Source organism: Typopeltis vanoorti, chromosome 5, assembly GCF_054136105.1.
Source record: "Typopeltis vanoorti isolate ZY-2024b chromosome 5, IOZ_Tvanoo_1.0, whole genome shotgun sequence".
Taxonomy (NCBI): Eukaryota; Metazoa; Arthropoda; class Arachnida; order Uropygi; family Thelyphonidae; genus Typopeltis; species Typopeltis vanoorti.
In genome coordinates, this window is record NC_143553.1 from 155,020,924 (window position 1) to 155,043,013 (window position 22,090).

The 22,090-nt window shown below is 35.2% G+C and overlaps 1 protein-coding gene across 2 annotated transcripts in view; it reads left to right on the plus strand.

Moving 5' to 3' along the window:
• The first annotated feature begins 16,902 nt into the window (after positions 1 to 16,902).
• Positions 16,903 to 22,090, plus strand: part of LOC150106965 (alpha-tocopherol transfer protein-like) — a 42,566-nt gene continuing 37,378 nt past the window's right edge. For both annotated transcript variants that reach the window (XM_090392848.1, XM_090392849.1), the window contains exon 1: positions 16,903 to 17,033. The gene's annotated coding sequence lies outside the window, so the exon portion shown is untranslated. The remainder of the gene's footprint in view (positions 17,034 to 22,090) is intronic.

Consider the following 22,090-nt stretch of genomic DNA (forward strand, 5'->3'; position numbering starts at 1 on the left):
TCTCAAACAAACCTTAGTGAATACACCATAAAGAATTCCGTCTGGATTTGCCCTGAAAAAGAAGAAACACAACAACAACAGTAAATAACTCAATATTCTCCATTGTACCGTTTTCAGAATGAGATATATTAGTAAAACAGATTCTGATTTCTAAGTTCACAATGACCACTGTGACCTCTTAGAAATCCCCAATATTTGTTAAATTTTATTTTTATATCGTTCTTTGTCTTTAATGAGATATTTCATATTAGAAGTTTTATTATATTTCATTGTTTGTAGATATTCGTAGAATACATTGTTACTATCATTGTTTTTCATTAAATGTTTCCTGTTTTACGAATAAGCAAGCAAAAGATTAACTTGGAGATTTTCATGTCGAGGTGTATTAAAGATTCTAACAAATATGTGCAGGACTTTAAAATTGTGATTGGAAATAATATTGTAATTGAATAGCATGATTAGATGACTGGTCACTTTAAACCAGATGTAGATAAGATAAGGAGAAGTGACGTCATTGAGCTGAAGTCGATAAGCGACGTCATTGAGTTGAAGTAGATACGTGACTTCATTGAGGTCATTCAATGAAGGACATTGAGATGTAGTTTCGTGCCATTATTGTAGTGGACATCTGTGATGTCATTTATATCGTGGATGCATGAGTTGTATGAGTGCCCTCTTTTTGTTTGTTTGCAGAGGAGCATTATGGGTAAAGGCTTAAGTATGGAATTCTGGGTGATGGTTAGAATATGGAATCCTTGGAATTTCCTGGAGACACATCTCTCTACAACGTCACGATATATCTTTGATTCGAGTGTGGAATTCTGGGTAATGGCTATAGTATAGTATTCTGGGATGTGGTCTGTTAACCCCACTTCTCGATGACGTCATGTTATGTCTTTTGGTTCGAGTGTGGAATTATGGGTAATGGTTTGCATATGGAACTCTGGATGATGATTAGAGTATGGAATCCTTGGAATTTCCCTGGGGGGAAAACATCTCTCTGTGACGTGACGTTGTGTCTTTTGGTCCGAGTGTGGAATTCCGGGTAATGGTCAGAGGGTGGAATTTGGGAATGTGTCCTGATGCCGCCATCTGTCAGTGACGTGAGGTGAGCCTTTGGTTCGAGTGTGGCATTATGGGTAATGATTAGAAATTGGAATTCTGGGAGGATATTTGGTCAAGTGTTGGTACTTTGACTCGATTGTGGAACTATGGGAGAATATTTGTTTATAGGTGGCAGCATGAGTTTTTCAATATGAGTGTGTGGTATTTCATTCCTAATTTTGAATATGGGAATTTTTAGTTTAGAGTCAAGAGATAGCACCAGCAGTAATTATTTCTTTACATTCACGTCTTCCTGTCATTAGGTAGCACTTAGTTATTAATTAGTTAATTATTTTAGACATAATTTAAAATAATTAACTACTGGATAACAGTGGTGTTCCACCCTCACCCAACATAATCACACACACATACACTCACATTCGTTTTTACGTTTTCTTGTGAATAGGTAGCAGTAGACATTTTTATAAAATAATCCATTATTGGAATATCAGTTTTTCCCATTTTTGCATGCAGAATTAACCATAAATCTATATGTTTATAATTATCTTATATATATATACATAAAAGTCATGCAAATGTTTTGATTTCTCTATAATGAACAAGTGCTTCTATGTCATGTTTAACATCTTAAAAAGTTCATTACTTTTTTTCCTCTAAATAAATGTTAACTTTAATAATTGAGCAAAAAATTTTTTGCTCAATTATTAAAAAGTAATGAACTTTTTAAGATGTTAAACATGACATAGAAGCACTTGTTCATTATAGAGAAATCAAAACATTTGCATGAGTTATGTATATATATAAAAGATAATTATAAACATATAGATTTATGGTTAATTCTGCATGCAAAAATGGGAAAAACTGATATTCCAATAATGGATTATTTTATAAAAATGTCTACTGCTACCTATTCACAAGAAAACGTAAAAACGAATGTGAGTGTATGTGTGTGTGATTGTGTTGGGTGAGGGTGGAACACCACTGTTATCCAGTAGTTAATTATTTTAAATTATGTCTAAAATAATTAACTAATTAATAACTAAGTGCTACCTAATGACAGGAAGACGTGAATGTAAAGAAATAATTACTGCTGGTGCTATTCTTCCAGCACACAAGACGATTTCTGCCTTGTGTGCTGGAAGAATATTTAATTTTGAAATTGTTTGGAATATCTTTTTGCAAAACATTTTTTGTTTACACTCTTAACATTTTTGAATGAGATTAATAATAAAAATCCATCACTCACTGTTTTTTGTGTAACAATACAGCACAATACACAAGACGATTTCTGTCTTGTGTGCTGGAAGAATATTTAATTTTGAAATTGTTTGGAATATCTTTTTGCAAAAAATGTTCAACCTCGTCTAGTGATGGATCGATGATATTTGCTATCTATTACGACCCATTAAACATCATATTTCCTGACAGTTTTTGATATATTATTGTACCTCAAAGGCAGCGTTTCTCAAACTTTTTGCCCTTGCAGAACCCTTGAATCAATATCCATGTTATAGGAACCCCTACATAATAATTATTACATATCATTGTTAGTATCTTTCTTTATTATTTATGAATTTAAAGATCATTAGGAAAACAAATAATAAGTGCTAATTTTCAAAATAATTAGATAAATCAAAGTAAAATGTCATATAAACAAACATATATGCCAAAGAATTGTTCGTTTTGACACAAATATGAATAATAAAGTTCAATTTTTTAATGGGAAACCTGTGCTTGTCTTTTGGTACACAAATACTTAATTCGTGATCGGATTTTAGATAAACAAACACGGATTTCATCTTCAACAGAAAGGAGACGATTTCTGTATTTGCTCTTAATATTTGTCAAACAAGAAAAAGCTTGCTCACACATGTAAGACGTTGAAAATTGCAGCAATATATTTCTTGCTTTCCTATGAATAGTACGATACTCTTCTTTAACAGAAATCCAGAACTTGTCCAGGAATAGGTCAGTAAATCTCGTCTTGAATGTACGACCAGATTGCAGCCCACAAAGTTCTTCCTATTCACTTAAAATCAAGTTCTCAGGATGAGCAGAAGATTCCGAGTATGGATCTCTCACCCAATCAGACATTTGTTTTGGAAAGGAAGGAAAATAATGTTCGAAATTTATCATCAGTTCTTCCAGGTGGGTTGCTATAAGACTTGAAATTTGATGATATCCTTCTTTACTTTTAAGCTCCACGATTAATTGAAACATATCAAAATTCCCTTTTACAACATGATTTTTCCAAAGATTCAGCCTTCTTTTAAATCCAAGAATCTTGTCACTTGAAGTTAATATATTTTCTCCAGGGACTTGCAGTGACTTGTGTAGCATATTAACGTAATGAAAAATGTCGGCTAAATAGGCTAGCATCTGCATCCACTTTTGATCTTCAAAACACTTGGCAAAATCTTGTTTATTGTTTTCTTGAAAATATTTTTGCAATTCATCTTTTAGCTCAAACAACATATTTAGAACTTTTCATCTACTTAGCCACCGGATTTCTGTATAGAGCAGAAGATTTATATGCTCTTTGTCGAGATTTTCACACAGATGTTTAAACATTGTACTCACCTTTGTTAAATGAAGTTAACCATTTCTGTGGAATCATCGAAAACGTTTTTCAGTTCATCTCCAAGAGATTTTACATCTCTTGGAGATGATCTTACATCTCACCACACTGTTTTATTCACTTCTCTGTGAATAAAACAGTGTGGTGAGACAACATCAGAATTTGTTTTTTTTTTACATGAGAAACAAAACTTATTATGGAGACAACCATGGATGGAGCACTATCAGTACAGATGCCAATATTGTTCTTCCAAGAAAGACCTTTTGTTTTCAGGTACGAGGATAAATATTGAATATATGTATTCCTCTGCTTGTCTTTGGTAATTCGTTTCAACAGAGAAAGGTTTCTTGAATTTCACCCTCATTAACAAATCTTACAAAAGCTGCAATGTGACATTTATTGGTAAGAACTGATGACTCGTTAACTCAGATAGAAAAACTGCTATTTTTCAGTTTATCACACAAAACCTCCTCGACATCATTTGACATATCATGGATACGTATACTTATCGTACTGTTTGAAAGTGAAAAATTTTCAATTTCTCGTACTGCATCTTGTCCCAGCATTTTACCCACTATAATTTTACATGCTGGCATTAATAGGTTCTCACCAACTGTATGACGTTTCCTTTTCTGTGCAATAATTTCTGCTACCAAATAAGTTGCTTCCTGAGCCTTTTCACTGACACTGAATTTATTCACGAAAACTGCACTCTGGTTCTTTCGAAATTGCAATAGCGTTTATTTTCCATATCATTGTGATTTTGTGGCAAATTTCTCGTCTGTGGCAAACAATTTTCAATTTTGCTGGAACCATTGTTGTATTTGAAAGTTGTTTGCCACAGACGAGACACAGTGGAAGAGGACAATCTGGATCAAAAGTTAATGAAATCCCACTGATAAGTAATTTCCATTGTAAAGACGAGCGTATTCGTTTTTGTGTTTGTGAGGAATTCGCTATGAGATTCTAATTCTTCATCACTAGCCTCTTCAGAATTGTCTGGATTTTTTCTCTTCAAAAATTTCTAAATTTTAACGGTTAGAAATTTCTATAAAATAAAAAATGTAAAAAAGATGATAAATCAAAATTAGTCTAATAAAAGTTAAGCAAAAAACATGAAGAAAAACAAAAGAAATACATGGGAAAACGGGGGGAGAGAGAGAAAACGGAACAACTCCAGTATATGGTGGTCGTTGTTGACATCGCCAGAGCATTATTGCGCGATGTAAACATAGGATACTATTGGACAAGGAAGGAAACGGAAAAACAGATTTGCTCTATATAATTCCCTAGTAAACTAGCATTGTAATAGAAAATGTAAAAAAGATGATAAATCAAAATTAGTCTAATAATTGTAATAGTCACCATTCAGAACAAACTATCAATATATCGAATTGAAAGTGGGAATATATTTTCACGTAGGTTAGCTAACAGTAGTTGCCGCGTAACTCAAATTAAATTAGTCTTGACACAATAAAAATACTTAATATGTGCAACACTATCATTAAAGGTATTAGTTGTTTTTTTAAAAAAAAAGGTTAAATTAAAGGGCAAAGAAAATTAGTTTATAAAACAGATTCAGTTATGTTAGTAATATAATATTTAGCAAATTAATAAAAATATAATAGAAAACGTATAATAAAAAAGAAATTAAACAATCATGAAAAATCGGGTGGCCCCACGTCAATGCATAAGTACTAAATAATTAACGTAACATAATTTAATAATAGTAATTAAAGATAATTATTATTTATTTTAGTCTAACTTTTATGAATACATAACACCTAAATGCACAATTTGTAACGATATAACTATAAATTGATGAAATAACAAAATTCGATTGCTCAAACTATCGACTGCAACTTGAAAATAAAGGAGTAACCTTCGCAAAAATTACGATCACCATAAAGTGGAGTTCAGCCGAGAAAACATACAAATTTTTCATATTAATGAGTGAATACGTACCTACACGCTAGAAAACATAAGATTAATAAGAGTCTGACTGCACTTCTCGCGATTCTTGGTTCCGCTGTCTCATAAGCGACACTAGCTAGTGCTAGAACTAGCTCCAGTTTATGATGTTTTCATAAAAGGTTCACATCGTCTGAACCTCAGAATCATTCTGCTGACACAAAATTCATTCTGTCAAGGAACACATTTTCGGGCAATTTCTGTCAATAGACACTATGTTATTGCATTTAAAAATCGTCGAGACTCATTACAAATTTCTCATCTTGCTGTTCAAGTGTCTCCAGAGCGCTTGTGGGGTACTAGTAGACATTTATACCACTCGTATTTAATTTTAGACTTTAGACAGGAAACACCAGATATTTTAAGCTTTCCCTCACGAATTTTGCTGGAGAAGAACCCAACATAGTGTGTTTACCAGAATGGTTGTTTGACTCAAACGATATGCTTATCCCATCAAGTACTTATCTCATTCCTCTGCCAAACAGGTAAATGACGCTCTAAAACACTGCACCTTCTGCAAAATCACAACGGTTTGTGAAATCAGCACAAATGTTACTTCTGGCAATATTTTACTAAGTAATCACCAAAAGCTGTGCCTATGAAGGAAAAAAAAAGAGCCCAAGCAACAAATCTGTTCCATTCACTACTCGAAGAAAACTGGTTTTACAGCACGGTGGAACACTGCTCCCATTTTTATGTTCCCAATGTTCCCATCAGGATTTATTGAGTTCACTTATTAGAAAATGAATGTTGTGTTTAAAACATTTACACTTCTACAACCACCAGAGCAGTGTGAGTTGTACAATATAGATGATGAAATGAGCACCATTTTAAAAAAGGCTAATGACAATCCAGATGAAAAGGTCGAAGCATATTTAAGTGTTCTGCAGAACTATTTAGGCTTGCAAAACCAACTGGCTCACACAGAAGGAGAGCAACAGGAGCCGCAGCAGTCACATTTGGAAAAAAAGTACCCGTGTCCCACAGTGTACAAACAGAATACCCCCTCCCTTTCCCATCTTGCATCATCGGTCACAGCCAATGAGGAAGACGTTTCCATTCAACACCCCATTCACAGGAGAGGTCGAAGAACCAATGCCAATTTCATTTTTTTTCTCCCCGAAAACTGCGTGGGAATAAGAAACTGGTGTGATAAAAATGGTAAGTGAAAAAAAAAATGTTAAATATTTTTTTACTTTCAGTAAATGATCTGTTTACAGCATAGGTGACAACAACATAAATTAAAAACAAATAATTCGAATAGCATTTGATAATGATATTTCGCATAGAAACTCCACATCATATTAATATTAAAAAATATACAAAGTGCAAACAACATACGACAGATTCCTTAGCTTGTACAGGTGCTCTATTATAATGCCATATATTAGTGTTGAAATTCAGAAAGTTAGCAATGTCGTTTTAGGGTGGACGACCGAAGCCATCGAACAAATCGCCATGTTTATCTTTGATATGGATAGCTTGGCAATGTTGACCTGGCAATCAGGTAGGATCTGTGTTCATGATGAACATCGGCTGTTGTTGTCTGATAGGATGAAGTGGCAATTCATCATGAGCAGAAACTCCTAAAGCCACTTTTCTTGTGCTGGGTTCTAACCCTAGTATGCTTACTAGTTGTTCAGTGTTCATAGTCCAGTATCATAGAACGACCCTTTGTAATGGATAACGTGCATTCAAATTCTGCATAATGAACCACTGTGATATTTTCAGGAAGAGGTTGAGAAAATGTAACTTCGAGGCACTCACTTCCTGTTCTTAACAGGCTGACATATGGAGTAACAGTATTTTGATTATATTTGACCTATCTGGCGATAGGTCAAATCCATAGAGAACGCTTCCCTTACGAATTCGTCATAAGAAATATCATTAGCACAGTCTCTGTTCCACTTGCCGAGCGATGTGAACAGTGACATGAAGCATCTGCTGTAATGCCCTTCTTCGTAGTTCGGAGTCAATGGTTGCAAGTGATATTGAATACCATCAGCTATCAAAACGAGATAGTTCAGATTGAAATGATGAAAATTAAATTGATTTCTGTTAAAAGCGCCATTAAACCCATCACTAGTGACCAGTCCAATAATTAATCTAAATGGTATTTCACCTATATACAGGTTGTCTCCTGTGGTATCTGACATACCCTTGGGAATCGAAAAATAAGACACTTGCACTCGATTGATAGGATACATTATTTTTGACTTGTCTAACACAGACAGTTGAGCCAGTTGAATCTTTGGGTTTATTTTGACTTTGCAGACAAAACGTGTAGCCTCTCCAATCATATCTAATCAAGGACCGGTCTTGATGCTTGATATCAGTGTATTTTCCCAACCATCTCGACATATTTTGATTTGGTAATTCAGGTTTGTTGTAAACATATCGCTAACATTAACCACGTCATCTTTAACAAATAGCTCGCTTGTCAGTTGACTGCTTTTAGCATCTCTACCATAATTTAGCAGCTTTTCAATGTAAGCACTATAAGATATGTGTCTGATGCCACATTCGCTAGTTTGTGTTGGAGGAAAAAGTCAATTTGACTGAACAGGTAATGAAGAAAATTGTTCACGACACCAGCTGAAGAATCTTCAGTAGGTTTACCATCGATGTCAGTGATCCACACACGGATGCATAGATATGGTTTTTCCCAAATCCAGGTATTCTTCAGACGTACCTGGTATGCAAAATTCCACGGGAACTCCACTATCAATACTCAATATTGGTCGGTATGTGACATAAGAATTTCTTTCCGTACAAAAGGTGACCTGAGCGTGGGGAAAAAAATCTAACTCTGAAATCATATCCTCAGCAATAGATATCATCTCAAATGCGCTTTTTATTATCCGTCTTCCTCTTCTCGATTCCTTGACCTCTCTGAAGTAATCGAGTCTGAGATTTATCAGCAATGGTTTTCCCAGGTTTTGATGCTGCATGAAGGCGTGACGTAGAGCCACCCCTTAAAATACATCTCCTATCATTTGCTGACCGGCTTTTAAGGTTTGATGACTGACAAATTGAGCTGCCAGTTGTAAAAGTGGACTTAAAAAGGAGAAGGCACTTCTGAAAATACTACCTAATCCATACCCACACTGTATTGGTAGTCCCGCAAATACTTGCGGGACTACCAATTTATTACAACCAGAAGTGTAATTTAACTATTGTCTTACCACGACGAAAGTGAAATAATTCGCCACTGTCAGAACGAATTTCAATGCTGATTGAGTGATATGCTTGCGCTCGTAACGGATAATAATCAGGGTGATCATAAACAAAGGAACACTTGGTGTGCACATGTATCACCAACTATCGGCTCTTGGATTAAATCGGAATAAATAAAATATGTGGCTACATCCCTCTTTATATCAATCGGATATTTCCCAGTGATTGTGCCTTTCACTAATTATGCCTTATACCAATCTGATTAAAACCCAGCAGAAGGCCCAACCCTGGGGACTCCTTGGAAAACAAAAAGTAACAATCTTTTGGGACTGTCAGAGAAATGGTGTTGTTTGGGTTCTTTTTTCTGATAATCACAGAACTCACATCAAACACAGCTTGAAGAGGTTCAGAGGGTGATTTGTAAATGCCATGGGGAATCTTGTACACTTGGTAAAATCGTTCTTTAGACTTTTCGAAAACATTATTTCCTCTGATGTTGTCGTCGATGATATTGACTCCACCTACTCATATCATATGAAACTCATCGTAACCGACCGGATAGATGTTATTAAATTTTCCAGGAAGAAGAATTTCGGCAAGCTCAACTTTCCAGTTACCATTAAGTCTCATCCCGTGTGGTAATTCTACTTGAAATTTCATTTGGGTGTTAGTAGGAAACATCTTCATACTGGCATTACTGGGAAGGGTTAAGTAAAACACCTTCACTACGAGATCAAGAATTATATGAGGAGGGATAACCAAGCCACTTAACAAAATACTGAAGCTTTCCTTTGTGCTTTCGCTGCCTAATAACTCGTTCAATTAGATACACGTCTTTAGGAAGTTCATTGGTTATATCAGCCTTTTGCAGTTGGGTTCATAGAAAGTTTCCTCAGCTATCTACCCGTTTTGACCGCGGACTATATATATTACTGGGTTTTTATTAATAACTTGTGAACAATTATCGTCTCCAGACCCCAGAACCCTTTTCTAAATTTGTAGATATCATTGCATAAACCCACACTATCACCTATGTGAAATTGGTAGGTTCCTCTTGGGTTCCATACAAATATTTCCGAACACTAATCTCCTAGTGAATGTTAACTTCTGAAGGAGCCATACTGATCGTGCGATGTGGAGTAAGATTATAAGTACGTAAAAGGGTCAGAAATACTTTCGTATAACTTGTACGTTTAGTATATGTCATCTATTCGAAGATCTTTGTTTTCAATGTTCTGAAAAATCTTTCTGCAATGGATGCTTTCATTTTGCTCCTGGTCGTGTAGAAATACATATTATGGTTCTTAAATAATGCATGAACTTTCTTATGCAAAATTCTTTTCTTTGATCTTTGTTTATGTAACACGCCACTTATTTAAAAATAGACTCGAAAGCATTAATAACTGCGTCTGTTGATTTCTTTAGTGTTCAAACCCATGCAAATTGGGAAAAACATTCAATTCAAACAAGAAGGAAACACACTCCTTCATTCTCTTGCATGGGACGCCATATCGGCCATTGAGAAGTGTGTAAAAGTGTCGTGACTTTGATTTGATTGCCTTTAAATGTTCTTCCAATTGGTTTATGTCTCACACAACTAGGCTGTGTTGCTGACCAAATTTTCACTGTTTCATGTGGTAATTTGGTATGTTTCTGTAAAGGTTTGAGACTGTCAAAACTATCTACTGTATTAGGATTATAGTAATCTGCTAACGTTGCGATCACTAGCAATAGGATTTTTTCTTTGCAGGAGAAAATCAACAACAACCGTCGCAAAAATGCCAGCTGATTATTTTTATAGTACTACTGCTCATGTTGTGTGCTGTGAAATATGTATTCTCCTATGGGAAGGTGTATCCAAAATAACCAATCGGATATCTCATCAGTGAAATGTTACAACAAGAAAAAACCATGGGAATTGGTGATGTCAGAAAAAACCATATTTCGTATGTTAGATTCAGAAAAATACAATATTGTAAATAATATTTCAGTCAAACGAACTGTCTCTTTGTAAACTTAAATGAACAAATTTTGGTGTTGTTGATGTGTTCTCCATGTTTAAGTAAGACCACATCTAATTTTGAAGTCATTGGGAATTCACACAAAATATTTCTTTTTATTTTTGCTCAGTTATTCTGGTTAGAATTTGTAATAAAGTTAGCATTTAATCAGGAAAAAACTAATGAACTTTTTAAAATGTTACAACAGGTATAGAAGCACTTATGTTATGTATATAGTTATATATATAGTTATGTATATATATAAGATTAGTGGAAACATACAGATTTCTGGTTAACTATGCATGCAAAAACGGGGAAAACTGATATTCAGTATTTGATTATTTTAGAAAAATGTCTACTGCTACTCGTTGACAGCAAAACGTAAAAAATGTGAGTATATGTTTGTGTTGTGTGAGGTGAGGGAGGAGGACACCACGGATATTCAGAAGTTAATTATTTTAGAAAATGTCTAACTGCTATCTAATGACTAGAAGACGTGAATGTAAAGAAATTATCACTGCTGGTGCATTTTTTGACTCTAAAATAAACCTTCCCATAGTAAAAATTAAGAATGAAATACCATACACTCATATTGGAAAACTCGTGCTTCTACCTATAAACAAATATTCTCCCATAGTTCCACAATCGAGCCAAGGACCCAACACTTGACCAAATATCCTCCCAGAATTCCAATTTCTAATAATTACCCATAATGCCAAACTCGAACCAAAAGTTCATCTCACGTCACTGACAAATGGCGGCATCAGGGTACATCCCAAAATTCCACCCTCTGACCAATACCCAGAATTCCACACTCGAACCAAAAGATACAACGTGACGTCATAGAGGAATGTTTCCCCCCATCCAGGGGGAAAACATTTCTCTGTGACGTCACAGGGAAAAATCCAGGGAAATTCCTAGGATTCCATACTCTAACCATCACCCCGAATTACATACGCTAAAAAGTACCCATAATTCCATACTCCAACCAAAGACATAACGTGACATCATAGCGAAATATGTCAACTGGTATATTCCAAAGATTCCATACTCTACAAACGCTCACACAATACATCCCTGATGCAAATGACGTCACAGTTGCCCACTACAATATCGGCACGAGACAACATCTCAAAAATAATGTCACTTATCTACTTCACCTCAATGACGTCAATTATCTACTTCACCTCAATGACGTCACTAATCTACTTCCGCTCAATGACGGCACTTATCGACTTCATCTCAAAGACATCATTTATATTTATCTACATTTTGATCTGGTTTCAAATGACCGGTTATCTACTAGCATGTATTATTGAATTTCTATACAATGATAATAGCGATACAGTTTTAGAACCATGCGGGAAAAATTTATTGTAATAATTATGGTTATTGACCACTAGAATACGGCAATTATCTAGTAGTTGCAGATATTTTGCTATATTGGTCTGAATTGTTATAACTTATTTTTATAATATAAAAATAATGTTATGATATATTCGATATTAATTTTATAATCAATAATCCCAAGTTAGTAAACATATTTCAAACATTATTTCAAAGCCGAATGTTTGTAGAAACTATTAAACTTTATTAAGATAAGGTGAGAGCTTACGAAAATACAATCCTCAGCATCTCTGAGTTGCGTTAGCTTGCACTGCGTAAAAGGAAACATGAACGCTGTCCAAGCGTTCATATATTCGCCTTTTATTAGGGCATTTGGTAAAGGTTTCACTGACCTGACAGGTGTTTGAACGGGTTGATTCTCTTCAGAGAACAGGCCTGTTTATGTGCAGGGGTTGTCTCTCCAAAAACTTGCACGATTCCTCAGATCACACAACAATAAGCGAACTGAAGGATAATTAACTCAGCATCGGCTCTGCTCAGTGACAGGCTCACCCTACCACAGAACAGAACTGCTCATATTCCAGGGAAAATTATCGACCGTTGCAGCCCTAATACAGACCAACCACCTCAACGGAACTAAACCACGGATGCTCAATAACTCGCCCAAGACCTGTTTATGTGCGGGAGGTTTCTGAAGAGAATCAACTAGTACGAAACAGCTGTCGGACCAGTGACTTTATAAAATGCACTAATAAAAAGCCGAATAGATGGACGCTTCGAGCAGAGCTCATGGCTTTCAAGTAGTGCAAGCTAAGGCAACTCGAGGATTGTATTCTCGTAAGCTCTTAGATGCACTCACGAGCCTTTCATAATTCCTACAACCATTGGGCTATGAAATCATGTTTTATCTGGTATCCATTTTTATCTGTGTAATTTTACATCGCAGAAATAAAGCCTTACCGCTCTTCCATTATTAATTGCGAATAACTCCTGAATACTTCCATAATTATCTTGTATACATAATGCGATTTCATTTGGTTTATTTCTAATTCACTTCGAAATAACTGATATGTGAAAAACGAGTTTTGAATGTGCGCACAGTACTGTATTTACAGAATAACAATGGAAACGTATGGACAATCTGAACGTTAGCAGAATTGTAGATCGGTACATCATCACGAAAAGGAAGTCCAACTGCCAGAATAAAATACCAGATGGATAAAATTCATGTTACTCAGAAGATGGAAACTAAGAAGCTGAGGTCCTGCTAAATAATACTCATAAATAGAGATTGTTATATACGGGCAATGGTGATGAATAAAAGGAAGGAGTAGCGATAGTATTCAATTCCAAATACCAAACACCGATTGCATGATATTAATAGGCAGTTTCAGTACAACTATGTAAGCACTATGCATAATGAGGAATTGGACAATGAAACTTGGTTGTTCCTGTTTTTGACACCCTGCCCTAAACTGACAAAACATGGAACTTTGTCATGCAATTACATTGCTTCAATAAGCACGGCGATGATCTGACACTAGTGGCGAAATTCATATCTGCCGCAAGAATTGACAAACATCGATGCCTAGGGAAGGATGCGAACTTGCAATCTACCGGCTAGTAGAGCACACGCAATTTACAGAAAAGAATAGTTAGTAGTTAGAATTATAGGAGTCAACACCTTATCCAAGGATACTTAGCAGGCTTTGGGCGGTTAAGTGCCTGATAAAAGCCACTGATGATGATGATGATGATGATGATGATGACACCCACTGATGATGATGATGATGACGCACGCCCCCACCCACTCATTCCCCCCACACAATGTTATAAAAAAGCGTTTGATTTAGTACTGCAGAGATGGATTTTAAAATGAATAGAGCTATTTGGTATTAGCGAAAACATAAAAAACAATTTGCAATCCAGCATGAAAAATTGGAAAACAACGTTGGTTTTGAATAGAGAAGAAATTTGAGAGGTAAACATAAAAAGGGCTTTCAAGGAGACTCATTATTTCTTCTATTGTTTATCTTGACATTGATCCCCTTAACTAGATTTTTAAATAAAAATACTCATGGTTATCAAACTGCGCAAAAAAGTGCAAAGATATCTCACCTTTTATACATGGACGATCAAAAATTGTACGCAAAATCAGAGAATGAACTCGCATCACTGCTTAATACTGTGCACATATTCAGTCAATATATATCAATGGATTTTGGCGAAGACAAATGTGCAACTGCTGGAATAACAAGAGGAAACTTTAAAGATCTGAACGAAATCGAGCTACTCGATGGTGAAAAAATCAAAGCAATAAACTTCGAAGACAACTACAAATATTTTGGAATTTTAGAAGCATCAGAAATTCTGCACAATAAGATTAAAGAAAAAACTAGAGCAGAATATATAATACGACTAAGGAAACTCCTTAAGGCAATGTTTAATGATGGAAATTTGATAAAATCAATTAACACATGGACCATACCTGTTCACAGATATTCAGCAGGCATTGTTGAATGGACCCAGCTAGAGGTGGAGGATTTAGGCAGAAAAACTAGAAAATTAATGACAATGCACCATGCCCTCAATCTTCGCAGTGACACTGATATGCTCTATCTATCCGCAAAAAAGAGGTAGAGGATTATTACAAGCAAAGCAAGTTATTGAAGAAGAAAACGAAATCTGAATGATTATCTCCAGCAAACATTGGCAAAAGTTCTAAATGAGGTAAAGAAAGAGGGTTTATTTAAACCCATGGAGATAAAATTGGAATACAAAACCAACCAAGTAAAAGTGAGAACTGAAAGATAAAAAAATAAGGCATAGCATGGAAAATACCTTCACAGCATAGACAGTGCTGACTGCAAGGTCACCTGGTAATGGTTGAGAATTGGGGCATTAAAGAAAGACACAGAATCAGTCATTTTTGCAGCACAAGTGCAGCCATTAAAACCAATGTTATGAAGGCAAAAACACAAAAAATTCCAGAAGACAGTATTGAGTACCATAAAATGCATAATAACGTAGCTAAGATAATTCATTGGCATTTATGTAAAAAGTACCCGTTTAAAGTATCTAATGACTATTGGAAGCATAAAGTTTACCAGAAAGTGATTGAAAATAAAAAAGCTAAAATACTCTGGGATTTCAAAATCCAGACTGACAAAAGCTTGGAATGTAATACACCCGATATCACAGTGGTTGAGAAAAAAAAAACTGAAAACAAGGGTGTTCGGTTTATCGAAATATTAGTACCAAGAGATAATCGGATTGACGACAAAGAAACTGAAAAAATTACAAAGTATCGCGAGTTGCAAGTCGAAGTTGAACGAATCTGGCAAAAGAAAGCGAAAGTTGTTCCCATAATAATAGGTGCTTCAGGCGCCATTCCTAAAACATTGAAAAAAGCATCTAGAAGACCTCTAGTTAGATGGATTAAAAATCGGGCAGCTGCAAAAGGCCGCTATGTTTGGCACAGCTTTCATTTGCAGAAAGTATTTCCAAAAATCATAGGCCCTTGGGTAGGGCTCGAATTAGTGGAATATAACCAGCCCTTTCTTAAGACTGAGGAAGCAAATCAAGCTTTGATGAATATTATATATATATATATATATATTCAATAAGTATTCAAAAGCAAAATAATTATTAGGCTTTTATCATTAAATTGTTCTTATTAAATTAAGTAATACTCAACATCTTGGTAGGATTATTGATCCCTTACATTTATACTGTAGCACAATAGAGTACACGGAAAGATATTATTATTATTATTATTATTCCTGATACCTCCAAGGAGTCCGAAGACTCATCGCGGGAGGACATCTACAACTGTCTCTACACCTAACCGCTACTACGAATCATCTCCATCAACGCCATCTACCGCCCACCTCCAACACCACCACAACTAGTAAGTTTTGTCTGTAAATTGCGTGTGTTCTGAAGGGCCGATTTGTATGTATGCGGGATGAAAAACCCGAGTTTCCGGGAGAAAAAACCTTGCTACCTTCGTATGACATCGGCTAAGTCACCTTCAATTGAAAAAGTCCGCATAAAGATTCCTCCCGTCGCGACGAGAATCGAACTTAGGCCTATTCCAATCGAAGGGCGCAATGTACCGTCGTTCTTCCAATTGCGCTGCGGAGGCGCTGATCAGCGCCTGATATATTTTGCGATGATCAGCGGAAAATTTTGTAGGAGAAAGCAAAATGTATAGAACTGAATAAAATATGTAAATATAATGTAAAAAGCAACATAAATACAGAATTTGTGAAACAGTAATGTTATATTAAAATGTTATCAAATGTACAGTTTATATTTACATATGCAATATTGTGAAACGAAGAGGCATGTAACCTGTATATTATGTACAGGTATACTAATGAGAATACAGGTACATAATATACCTGTATTCTCATTAGTATACTTACGCATAATGCAAACAGCAGATATGGATAAAAAATGCATAACAAAAATTGTATTTTGAAAAGAATTTTAGACCAATTTAATCTAATGCAATTTTCAAACTTCTACATGATTAATATTAAAAAACGACTGAGAAAAATGAGAAACAAAATGCATTTTAATTACAGTATGATTATTGGAGAAAACAAAATAAAAAATATTTCGTAATAGTGTCACACAATCAGGAAAGAGTATATTTAGAAAATATACTCTTTCCTGATTGGGTTACAATTCCTAGATAAGGCGTATTCTCTTGCACAAAGAAAGCTCTAACTGAGAGCTCGTTAGCTTGTCTGAGAGCTCAGTCACGTGTGTCCTCATAATGCGTTTCTTCCCTCAAGGTCCAAGAAAAAACGCAACGCACTTTGAAGCCACAGCTGTCTTCTTCTTTACGGTGTATTTTACAGTGCGTCTTTTCAAGAATATTCTCTGTAAGTAAGAAATGCTCTCTCTTTTTTTTCACATTTCTAGTACTTTAGTTAAGAATTAAGATAAATCCGGGAAAAGAAAACTAACTTTATAGACGGGTAAATCCTAGATGGCGATATGCGAGCTAACGAGGTATGCTTTCACCGCATGTCGGAACGATTGGCTCTTTCTCAGAATCGATTAAAACTACAGTGAGCTCAGGAAAAAAATCTGGCGAATGCAAAACTGGTTTGCGAAGTGCGCGTGTGATTTTACAACGGATAACTAAAATCGTTTCACACAGACCATTACAAACATCCCCTCTTCTAAACTAAGATAACGAATATTCTATGATTTACATCATGGGTTTCTCTTAAATTGAAATACTCCTTATCTATTCAAAACATCTACCGGTGGTTCATTATTGTAAGTATAGAAGAAGTATTGTTTCATGCGCAAAAAAAGACTCTAGTTTCGAAACACACCCACACCCACACTGGATTATACAACTGCAACCAAAATTGGTAGGTAAGTGATACATAAGCAGTTTTCATCGCATCCTGAAATGAAATATTATTTTATTCTGCCCTAAAACGATGCTCACATCGAAAGCTTTAGTCACCTTTGTCAGTTATCTCCAACAGCTCTCATCGAAATGCATGTTTAAGCGACTGCTCACTCAGACTCGAATTATACAATGCCTAGTTTTATACATTGTGTAGTTAAATAAAAATAATTCAAGTGCAGAATAAAGGAAAGACAAGGCATTTATCTTTCGTCTTTTCGCCGCTTAAATCAGATGTTGTAAATGAAACTTATATTGCAAAATAAATTATTTCATTCTTATTGATTGTAAAAAGTAAGGCTTCGTTCGAAAACAAAAGAAGAAAAGAAAACTTGCACTTCGGTTATTAGTATTTTCCAGCACCGCGAGAAAACGATGATCTTGAAGTTATGAATATTAAAAACATAGCGCCAAGTTTTAATCAGTATCGACGACGACCTTTTGTTTAAAAGTAGACCGACTGGAATATTCGACTGGTTTTTCACTGAAGATAAATTCTTTTTTTTTTTTTATCTGCATGTGGCATGAATTTTTCTTTCCGCAATTTTTATATATTGTTTTAAATATTAAAATAAGTGAATGAAGCCATGCTTGAAATGTTTTATTTTTCGACTGAACCCAGTCCGTGATCAGCTGGAATCATGAAACCTCTTGATTCCAGTTAGCGAATCACAATAACCCGAAAATGGCCATTCTGCCCGCAACCTGCACTAAACAAAAGCAACTTTACAATAATAATTGGATCCTTTATACGAATACGATTTGGGTAAGAAGGTCCAGAAATTCATTTTGGACCTCAAAATTGTGTTGTGATTACGATTTGGTTTAAACACTGCAAATATCGCACCACTCCTTCAGAGTCTGATGAAAAGCCACACCTTTCCTGATAAAAGGATTGTCTACTTGTGAAATTGCAATTTTTAGCAGAATATTTCAGGTAAGTTTCATTTTTTTCGGCATACTTGGTGCTGTTGATTAATGATTTCTGGGACTTTATTTTATCGCTTTCGTAAGAAAATATAATATATGTGTGAATGTGTGAATAAATTGACAGCTTGTTCGGAGTTCACTCCTTTTAGATTTAATCGCTGATATCATTATATTATTTTCTATAATATAGGTTCTGCGTACAGTGCCAATACAGAGTGTACTAATATTTGCTTTCTCCGAAAACTTAAAGCCACACTTTATTATCTAGTTGGTACAGATAGAAGCTACACTAGCCAAGTTTTCACTGTGATAATGAAAGCAAGTGTTGGAATTAACAGAAGTTATCGACGATTTTTTTAATGCTATGTTATGAAAGTAAATTATAATTTAGTGCAATTTAATTACAAGGATTTCTAAAATACAGAATATATTCTGATATTGCTCCGAAAAATATAAAATCCATTATCTTCAAGAATATTCACTCAATCTTCGAATATATATATAAATTGCATCTCGTGAGGCACCCCGCTAGGTATCAACCTGGAAAATAAACAAACGAGGATGGGTTGGCAAATTGTATTCTTATTGGCTAAACCCAAAATATAAAAGAATATTACAGGATATCATGCCTGCTGGGGCGTCGCCCGATTTAACAAGATCCCGTTGTTTACGTCAAGGAATCCGGGTGAACAGCGAAAACTCAGCTACTGGAACAAATCCAAAAACACACCCCAATTCAACATCATCAGAATTCAAGATCGATACTATCAACATAAAAAGCCTGAATACCAAAGAAATGGAGCTAGCTGAGGCATTGGACAAGTACCATATCGATATAATAGGGGTGACTGAAACAAAAAAAGAAACAAACTGGTGAGATCTTTCTAAGCAATCAATACAAAATATTATATTCCGGCAATGACAATCAACGAAAAGAAGGAGTAGCCATAGCATTCAACACAAAATACGAGGCTAGTCTACTTGAATGGCAGGCAGTCTCAAGTAGAGTGATGTGGGCAAATATCAGAATGGGGAATTGGACAATGAGACTTATTTGTGTCTATGGTCCCACAGAAGGTTCTACTAAGGTAAAGTGGAGGAATTTTTTGAGGCTTTAGAAAAAGCAACTGACACAATGAAAAAGGAAAAGTTGGTCTCTGTTAGAGATCTAAATACCAGAGCAGGAAATGATTGTCATACATACAAATATATTTGGGAAAATTTGCAGAAAGGAGCTAAGCTAATAATAATGTCAAATACCTGTTGGAGTTCTGCTCAGGACATGGACTGGTTATTACTAACACGATGTTCCAACATAAAACTGTGCACAAATTCACATGGAGAGAAGAGGCAAAAATACGAAAAGTCTCATTGACTATATTATTGTTGAAAGTGATGTTTTCTTCCTGGTGCACGACATTAGCGTGTACAGAGGATTTGAAATTGGATGTGATCACCATTTAGTCTTGAGAAGGAGGATAAATTTGAATTTCATATTGAAAAGAACATTTAATAAAGTTTTAAAGCGAATAAAAGTTGAGAAGCTCTCAGATGGGAACTAAAATACACGGACTTTATTGAATAAAAAATTATAGACTTTGAGAACAGGAACCAAACCTTAAAGATTCACTGGAAAATACTCAAGAAAATATTGATTGAATCAGCCAGAGAGGCATGTGGCGAGGTTGACTGCAAGGATAGAAAAATCAGAACTTCGTTGTGGACTCAGGAAGTAAAACAAGCGGCGAAGGAAATGTAGAAGTCATATCAAAAGGTATTGACAAATAAGTCAACCTTTGCTCTTAAAGAATACAGAGACAAATGCAAGAAAGCTAAACACTGTGTAAAAGTAGCTAAACAAAAGTCATGGGAGTGCTTTGGTAAGAACTTAGAAAATATATATCAAGAAGGTGCAAGATATTCTGGAGGTTGTTGAAGAAATTCATAAATGGAGGAAAGAGTGCTGTAAAAGGAATTATAGATGATAAAGTTAACATGAAAATTGGAGAAAAAGATATGCTTGAAGTATGGAGTAATTACTTCGAAAAATTGCTAAATGAAACAATCAGTGAAAGCACAATGGTAAAAAACACTCAACAGCATGCAGTCAGGAATACATGTCCTTACTTGAATCAGTACAAGCCATCATGAACCATAAATGTGGTAGCTGTACCAAATGATATTCGACCCGAAATGCTGAAGTATGGAAGTATAAAAGTGTTACAGTGGCTGCACTGCGTAGTTCAGAAGGCCTAGACAGAGGGACGATTTCCAGATGATTGAAAGTAGAGCTTGTTTTTTACTCATATATAAAAAGGGGAATTATATCTAAATGTGAGAATTACGGAGGTATTTCTCTAATGAGATTTCCTGGTAAGATTTATGGAAGTAAATTTGAGAAACAGTTGAGAAAATGCAGAATTGGTGACGGATGTGGAAGAGAAGCTTGGTGAAGAACAAGCTGGATTCAGGATACATTGAGGCTGTGAGTGTCAGATTTTCACTTTATGATAAATGGTTGAAAATTCTTGGGAACATAACGAAGATCTGTATTTAAGTTTTGTAGATCTGGAAAAGGCATACCACAAGTTTTCATAAATAAGGAACAAAGAAAAAGAATTTTGGCATTTAAAAGAACTTGTTACAAGAAGATTCTAAGAATAGGATGGCTACAGAAAATCACAAATGAAGAGATCTATCAGAAGATAGAACCAAAAGAGAATCTATTTGGTTCTATACGCTGCAATTATTTGGACACATCTGTAGAATGATAAGGACCGGAAGATAAAGACATTTATGTTTGGTATTAAGGATTGCGTAAAGAGAAGAGGTAGAGGATACAGAGAATGGGTTAGACGACATAAAGGGCTGGTGTGGAATGGATGAACAGAAACTGCGACACTGTGCATTGGACAAAGAAAGGTGGAAGAAGACAGGGAAGGTGTCATCGGACATCAACTGGCAGTGAGTCCATGGTTCATGATGATGATGATGATGAAGGTGCCAAGATAGAAGCTATTCAGAACTCTACAGTTTTATGGTGTCAGTGGCACATTATATTAAGCAATACCTAGTCTTTATTTGAGTCTGCATGATTCCCTGACTAAATTGAATAACGTATAGCTTATTCAATTTAATACAATGAAAATAAGCAAAAGCATTGAAAATATCATCTGCATTGTGAATGAGAACTTATAAAACAAGTGAAACATTTCAGCTACTTAGGCAAGATTTTTAGCAAAGATGGTAAATTAAATATGGAAATATACAACAGAATCAACAAAGCTCTTTTGATTACTTGTTTCGGGTCACACCACACCCGATAATGTACTGAACTGCTTTCAGTAAATGCACGGAAGTTGATTTCTAAGACAAGCTCGCAATATATTCGAGAAAAAATAATCAGAAATCCATGCGTATGATGACATCTCCGGTGAAGAAGATGATCACCAATAACGCTATCAACAAATGCTTCAAATAATCATAAAGCAAAGGAAAATATTTATTTAAGCATATCAGTTCAGTTAAGGTAACATCAAATTATTCTTAAAGAAAGAAAAGACCCGTATAATTACTGGTGCTTGC